Genomic DNA, 8,352 nt, shown 5'->3' on the forward strand with positions numbered 1-8,352 from the left:
TTTTCTATACAACAAGCAAATTAAGACCTGCATTCTAGACAAGGACCCTTTTTATTGTTTTGAATTGTGGTTTAGTGTGGCTTCTTGTGTACCCAAGATTTCACAAATCAAAGCCAGGAGTAATGATAGCAATTTGAGGGTAGAGAATTTGAAATAAGTTGTTAGCCCTTAAAAGGGCTGTTTCGGAAGGTCCGGCTGATTGAGCACTAATAGTCGGGAGAAACCCCCTTATTTGGATCTTGTGTATTTTGTTGCAGCCTTAGTGGCTTCACTAAGAGCGTGCGTGGCAAGTTCTCCGGGTAGTAGCAGCCTTACAGCAGCTTGAACCTCTCTGTTAGTGATGGTGGACCTCTTGTTGTAGTGAGCTGCACGAGAGGCTTCCGCAGCAATCCTTTCAAAGATGTCATTGACAAAACTATTCAAGATGCTCATTGCCTTGCTAGAAACACCAGTGTCGGGATGCACTTGCTTGAGAACTTTGTAAATGTAAATGGCGTAGCTTTCCTTCCGCTTTCGTTTCCATTTCTTATCAGTTTCCTGATATTTTTCTGCACCTTACCAGATTTCTTTGCTGCTTTTCCTGAAGTTTTTGTAAACATGGTTAAAAGATGCCTTAACGAAATCTAATTGTCAATTGAATAGTGTTTACAAATTTGACTCGTTTATATACCAACTACAGTTCGCGCACAATTCTTTTGTCAGAGAAACTCAGTTCGCTGGCCCGAGTATAGATTATTTGCGCTTTCAAGAATAGGCATCATTTTCAATTTTTCCTGATCAAGAAGAGTTCGAGTGAATTCTGTGACCTAGAAACCATATCAGGAAGATGAAAAGGTGGAAAAATGAAGGGAAACGCAAAATCCCGTTCAAACAGGGCAGGTTTCCAATTCCCAGTGGGAAGAATTCACCGTCTTCTGAGAAAGAGCAAATATGCAAAGGGAGTTGGTGTAGGGGCACCCGTTTACCTTGCAGCGGTGATGGAGTATTGATGAGCTTGCTGGTAATACTGCGCGAGATAACAAAAAAACTCGTATCAATCCTCGTCACCTTATGCTAGCCATTAGAAACGATGAAGAACTGAACAAGCTACTGTCGGGGGTTACCATTGCCCAAGGAGGCGTTTTGCCTAATATTCAAGCAGTCCTTCTAACAAAGAAGACTGAAAAACCAGCTAAGGCCTCAATTAATCTAATTGTAGCTCCAAGGCCTACCCTAAATTAACCAACAGCCCTTTTCAGGGCCACAAATTCATTGAATCACTCTATAGCATTTAACCACTCCCGGAATAGAAAAATCTATGAAATTAAGGATGCTGAATGTGAAAAGAAAAACTTGCACATTTATCTAGTAACAAAGAACACGAATTTACTGGAGGCTTGGGAGAAAGTTTCAAAGACCCTCTAATTCGACTGATCTAATCTAGCTTAGGAAGCCATAGGGTAGTCATCTCAAAGGTAGAAACATTTTAGGGGGCCTGCCATTTTTCTTTGAAGGAATAAAAGTTCGTTTTAAAAAAAGAATTAATAAATATTTTTGATTCTTTTTAAATATTTGAAAGTACCCAGTCTCGTCAGATACTGGAAATCACACAACGTCGGGCCCGGTCAGTACTTGGATGGGTGACCGCCTGGGAAAACCGGGTGCTGTTGGCATCTTTTACATATATATATATATATATATATTATAATGATTTTTTTTCAAAGTAAAATAATATTCTTGGTATTCAACTCGTTTCCTTAATCTAATAGCGCCAAGCTGATTACATCTTTTATAAGAAAAAAGGAAAAACCGAAGAGACTAAGTTGGACATCTCCTTGATTTCCATCTATCGGTAATAAATAAATGCCAACACTTGACTCACATTTATCTAAGCCAATAAATAAAGTCAAAAATTGTAACCAAAGTGATACTATAAGGCCCCCAGATATTTTAGTTGACTGTTCCGGCAATTAAATCATGTTAAAAGCCATCAAGAAACATTCAGTTTTAAATGATTAATTCTCCTATGCTGGAATTGATTCTTCAGTGCATGGGGCATCACCTTGATCGGTCAGATATACTGGAGGCTTATAATGTCACATTTCACTTTTGTCATAAGTCACAATTTTTGACTTTATTTATTGGCTCATCAGCTAAGCCAAAACAATAGCGGACTCAACTTCATTTCTGATTTACAAAAAGATGGCGTGTCATTCAATATCCATTGGGGATGCTTTTCCGGCAATTTATGATAAAAGCTTATTGAACAGTAAATTTATGTACAAATCGTCTTCATATAATTTCCCGCTTAACTTCATTGGACAGTTCAAATACCTTTGTCTTTCAATAGCATTTACACCACAATTCTGCTTGTTCCTTCAATAGCGCCGAATAAATAGCTGACTCTAATCAAAGACTTACTTTAAAATTAGTCTTTGATTTTTCCATGTCCAAATTCTCTTCATATGTTGTAAGGCCCAATTCCATTGTACAGTTCAAATTGCCTTGGTCTTTCAATCGCATCTATAACAAAAGTCTACTTGTTCCTTCAATAGTGCAACCTAAGCCATTATCTTAGATAAAAAACTAACTTTAAAGTTAGTCTTTGATTGGTCTATGTTCAAAGTCCCTTCAAATATTTTCGGCCTCAACTTCATTATACAGTTCAACTACTTTTGTCTTTCAGTAGCATCAATAGCATAGCACCAATGTACTTGCTCCATCAAGAGCGCCGTGGAAACAACTGACTTTAATCAAAGACTTCTAACGTATTTTATCTTCTATCTTCTAACGTATATTCAGGAAACCGCTGTACCTGGGTGAACAATTTGTGCTCAGAGACCTAGGGAGTCATTTCTGATAATCTGTGGTTCTTCTTTTTTGTTTCTTGAAAAGATTGCAATTCATGTGTTGTATGGTCAAATAAGAAAACAATACCAACAACAACAGTTATTTTTAGAGTCTAAACTTTTTGTATCAAACTTTTTCTTTTTTGTCGAAGATTTGAAAAAAAGAAATTAAGCGAAACTATTTATAATTGTGTTGTTTTACTGTAAAAAAGTACTAGCATTTATAATTCTAGTTGGAATGACACCGCAACTCTCACGATTTACACTTTGTTATTTCTAATCTGCTATTATTTTTTATTGATATAATCTTATTAGTTATGATTCATCAGCCTCGCTCAGACTAGTCGGGAGTAGTACCTCTGCTCCCTCAATTTGAAGGCGCTGCTCTACCCATTCGGCTATTGCAATATATTTGTATATTTATCAATGGGAGCACTTTAAGATCAAGCTTGAACCTTAAGAGCCAGCCGTCAAATCTAGTCTTTAATATGGGATTGTTGTTTTTATTTATTTATTTTTTTTTTAGACAGCAATAGCGCTAGAATGCAAAAGTAAATATTATAAAACGTATTTTTGGGCTCAAACAACAGCTGAAATATACTTGAAAGGGAAAAGTAGAGAGTCAAAATTGGAAATATATAGCATTATAACTTTCTGAACAGAAAGTTTCGAGCATTTGCTTTGATTGCTTTGATATTTTCGGGCTCAACTCCATTGAACAGTTCAAATACCTTTGTCTTTCAAAAGCATCTACACCACAACTCTGCTTCTTCCTTCAATAGCGCCGCATAAATAGCTGACTTAAATCAAGAACTTACTTTAAAATTAGTCTTTGATTTTTCCTTGTCTAAATCCTCTTCATATGTTGTCAGGCCCAACTCCATTGTAGAGTTCAAATTGCCTTTATCTTTCAATCGCATCTATAGCAGAAGTCTACTTGTTCCTTCACTAGCGCCACCTAAACAATCGTCTTAGATCAAAATTTAACTTTGAAGTTAGTCTTTGATTGGTCTCTGTTCAAAGTCGCTTCAAATGTTTTCAGCCTCAAAATCAATGTACAGTTCAACTACTTTTGTCTTTCAGTAGCATCAATAAAAAAATTTGAGATCATTCTGATAGAGTTATCGGAATATATAAAACTATGATACTAGGAAATTAGCTTCTTTTTTATAAATATACAACTGTACAGTGGTAATTTTTTTCTCAAAATTTGAGAACATTCCGACAGAATTATCGGAATGTATAAAAATATGAAACTAGGAAAATAGCTTCTTTTTTATAGATATGCAACTGTACAGTGACCATTTTGCTCTCAAAATTTGAGAACATTCTGATACAGTTATAGATATACAACTGTAAATCTCTTGTTATTTAATTTTTATGTATTATTTTTTACACTAAAAAATTAGAGGTCTACTATATACAGCGGTCATTTTGTTCTCGAAATTTGAGAACATTAAGATAGAATTATCGGAATTTATAAAACTATGAAACTAGGAAAATAGCTTCTTTTTTATAGATATACAACTGTATAAAGACCATTTTGTTCTCAAAATTTGAGAACTTTCCGATAGAGCTATCGGAATGTATAAAACTTTGAAACTAGGATAATAGCTTCTTTCTTATAGATATACAACTGTACATTGGTCATTTTGTTCTCAAAATTTTAGAACATTCCGATAGAGTTATCGGAATATATAAACTATGAAACTTGGAAAATAGCTTCTTTTTTATAGATATACAACTGTACAGCGGTCGTTTAAGTCCGTGGAAAAAATGAAGATATTAGACTATTTTATGATTGCACATGGTAAAGAATGTGATTAAAGGCTCTTTTTCTATTTCAAAAGTTTTATTTTTCGGGGGTAATAGCTACGTCCGTGGAAAAAATGTAGATATTAGACTATTTTATGATTGCACATGGTAAGGCCTGTGATTAAAGGCTCTTTTCCTATTTCAAAAGTTTTAGTTTACTAGGGTAATAGCTACGTCCGTAGAAAAAATGAAGATATTAGACTATTTTATGATTGCAAATGGTAAAGAATGTGATTAAAGGCTCTTTTTCTATTTCAAAAGTTTTAGTTTTCGGGGGTAATAGCTAAGTCTGTGGCAAAAATGAAGATATTAGACTATTTTATGATTGCAAAGGTAAAGAATGTGATTAAAGGCTCTTTTCCTATTTCAAAAGTTTTAGTTTTTGGGGGTATTAGCTACGTCCTTGGAAAAAAATGAAGATATTAGACTATTTTATGATTGCACATGGTAAAGAATGTGATTAAACGCTACTTTTTTCTATTTCAAAAGTTTTAGTTTTCGGGGGTAATAGCTTCGTCCGTGGAAAAAATGGAGATATTAGACTATTTTATGATTGCACATGGTAAAGAATGTGATTAAAGGCTCTTTTTCTATTTCAAAAGTTTTACTTTTCGGGGGTAATAGCTACGTCCGTGAAAAAAATGAAGATATTAGACTATTTTATGATTGCAGATGGTAAAGAATGTGATTAAAGGCTCTTTTCCTATTTCAAAACTTTTAGTTTTCTGGGGTAATAGCTACGTCTGTGGAAAAAATAATGATATTAGACTATTTTATGATTTCACATGGTAAAGAATGTGATTAAACGCTACTTTTTTCTATTTCAAAAGTTTTAGTTATCGGGGGTAATAGCTTCGTCCGTGGAAAAAATGGAGATATTAGACTATTTTATGATTGCACATGGTAAAGAATGTGATTAAAGGCTCTTTTTCTATTTCAAAAGTTTTACTTTTCGGGGGTAATAGCTACGTCCGTGGAAAAAATGAAGATATTTGACTATTTTATGATTGCACATGGTAAAGAATGTGATTAAAGGCTCTTTTCCTATTTCAAAAGTTTTATTTTTCTGGGGTAATAGCTAAGTCTGTGGAAAAAATGAAGATATTAGACTATTTTATGATTGCAAAGGTAAAGAATGTGATTAAAGGCTCTTTTCCTATTTCAAAAGTTTTAGTTTTCGGGGGTAATAGCTACGTCTGTGGAAAAAATGAAAATATTGGACTATTTCATGATTGCATATGGTAAAGAATGTGATTAAAGGCTCTTTTCCTATTTCAAAAGTTTTAGTTTTCGGGGGTAATAGCTACGTCCTTGGAAAAAAATGAAGATGTTAGACTATTTTATGATTGCACAAGGTAAAAAATGTGATTAAAGGCTCTTTTTTCTATTTCAAAAGTTTTAGTTTTTGGGGGTAATAGCTACGTCCGTGGAAAAAATGAAGATATTAGACTATTTTATGATTGCACATGGTAAAGAATGTGGTTAAAGGCTCTTTTCCTATTTCAAACGTTTTAGTTTTCAGGGCTAATAGCTTCGTCCGTGGAAAAAATGAAGATATTAAACTATTTCATGATTGCATATGGTAAAGAATGTGATTAAATGCTCTTTTCCAATTTCAAAAGTTTTAGTTTTCGGGGGTTATAGCTACATCCTTGGAAAAAATGAAGATATTAGACTATTTTTTGATTACACATGGTAAAGAATGTGATTAAAGGCTCTTATTCTATTTCAAAAGTTTTAGTTTTCGGGGGTAATAGCTACGTCCGTGGAAAAAATGAAGATATTAGACTATTTTATGATTGCATATGATAAAGAATGTGATCAAAGGCTCTTTTTTATATTTTTTTTATATTTTATATTTTCTATTTCAAAAGTTTTATTTTTCGGAGGTAATAGCTACATCCTTGGAAAAAATGAAGATATTAGACTATTTTATGATTGCACATGGTAAAGAATGTGATTAAAGGCTCTTTTCCTATTTCAAAAGTTTTAGTTTCCGGGGGTAATAGCTACGTCCGTGGAAAAAATGAAGATAATAGACTATTTTATGATTGCACATGGTATATAATGTGATTAAAGGCTCTTTTCCTATTTCAAAAGTTTTAGTTTTCAGGGGTAATAGCTACGTCTGTGGCTCTTTTCCTATTTCAAAACTTTTAGTTTTTGGGGGTAATAGCTAAGTCCGTGGAAAAAATGAAGATATTAGACTATTTTATGATTGCACAGGGTAAAGAATGTGATTAAATGCTCTCTTTCTATTTCAAAAGTTTTAGTTTTTGGGGCTAATAGCTACGTCCGTGGAAAAAATGAAGATATTAGACTATTTTATGGATGCACATGGTAAAGAATGTGATTAAAGGCTCTTTCCCATTTCAAAAGTTTTAGTTTTTGGGGCTAATAGCTACGTCCATGGAAAAAATGTAGATATTAGACTGTTTTATGATTGCACATGGTATAGAATGTGATTAAAGGCTCTTTTCCTATTTCAAAAGTTTTAGTTTTCAGGGGTAATAGCTACGTCTGTGGCTCTTTTCCTATTTCAAAACTTTTAGTTTTTGGGGGTAATAGCTAAGTCCGTGGAAAAAATGAAGATATTAGACTATTTTATGATTGCACAGGGTAGAGAATGTGATTAAATGCTCTCTTTATATTTCAAAAGTTTTAGTTTTTGGGGGTAATAGCTACGTCCGTGGAAAAAATGAAGATATTAGACTATTTTATGATTGCACATGGTAAAGAATGTGATTAAAGGCTCTTTCCCATTTCAAAAGTTTTAGTTTTTGGGTGTAATAGCTACGTCTGTGGAAAAAATTAAGATATTAGACTATTTTATGATTGCAAATGGTAAAGAATGTGATTAAAGGCTCTTTTCCTCTTTCAAAAGTTTTAGTTTTCGGAGGTAATAGCTACGTCCGTAGAAAAAATGAAGATATTAGACTTTTTCATGATTACATATGGTAAAGAATGTGATTAAAGGCTCTTTTCCTATTTCAAAACTTTTAGTTTTTGGGGGTAATAGCTACGTCTGTGGAAAAAATGAAGATATTAGACTATTTTATGATTGCAAATGGTAAAGAATGTGATTAAAGGCTCTTTTGCTATTTCAAAAGATCTAGTTTTTGGGGGTAATAGCTACGTCTGTGGAAAAAATGAAGATATTAGACTATTTTATGATTGCAAAAGGTAAAGAATGTGATTAAAGGCTCTTTTCCTATTTCAAAAGTTTTAGTTTTCGGGGGTAATATCTACGTCTGTGGAAAAAATTAAGATATTAGACTATTTTATGATTGCGCATGGTAAAGAATGTGATTAAAGGCTCTTTTCCTATTTCAAAAGTTTTAGTTTTCGGGGGTAATTGCTACGTCCGTGGGAAAAATGAAGATATTAGACTATTTTATGATTGCACATGGTAAAGAATGTGATTAAAGGCTCTTTTCCTATTTCAAAAATTTTGGTTTTCGAGGGTAATAGCTATGTCTGTGGAAAAAATGAAAATATTAGACTATTTTATGATTGCATATGGTAAAGAATGTGATTAAAGGCTCTTTTCCTATCTCAAAAGTTTTAGTTTTCGGGGGTAATAGCTACATCCGTGGAAAAAATGAAGATATTAGACTATTTTATGATTGCACATGGTAAAGAATGTGATTTAAGGCTGTTTTCCTATTTCAAAAGTTTTAGTTTTCGAGGGTAATAGCTATGTCTGTGA

The 8,352-nt window shown here is 33.3% G+C and overlaps 1 pseudogene; it reads right to left on the bottom strand.

Moving 5' to 3' along the window:
- Nucleotides 1-228: 228 nt before the first annotated feature.
- On the bottom strand, nt 229-599 carry LOC136038504 (histone H2B-like; annotated as a pseudogene).
- Nucleotides 600-8,352: the final 7,753 nt, after the last annotated feature.

This window comes from Artemia franciscana, chromosome 1, assembly GCF_032884065.1.
Source record: "Artemia franciscana chromosome 1, ASM3288406v1, whole genome shotgun sequence".
Taxonomy (NCBI): Eukaryota; Metazoa; Arthropoda; class Branchiopoda; order Anostraca; family Artemiidae; genus Artemia; species Artemia franciscana.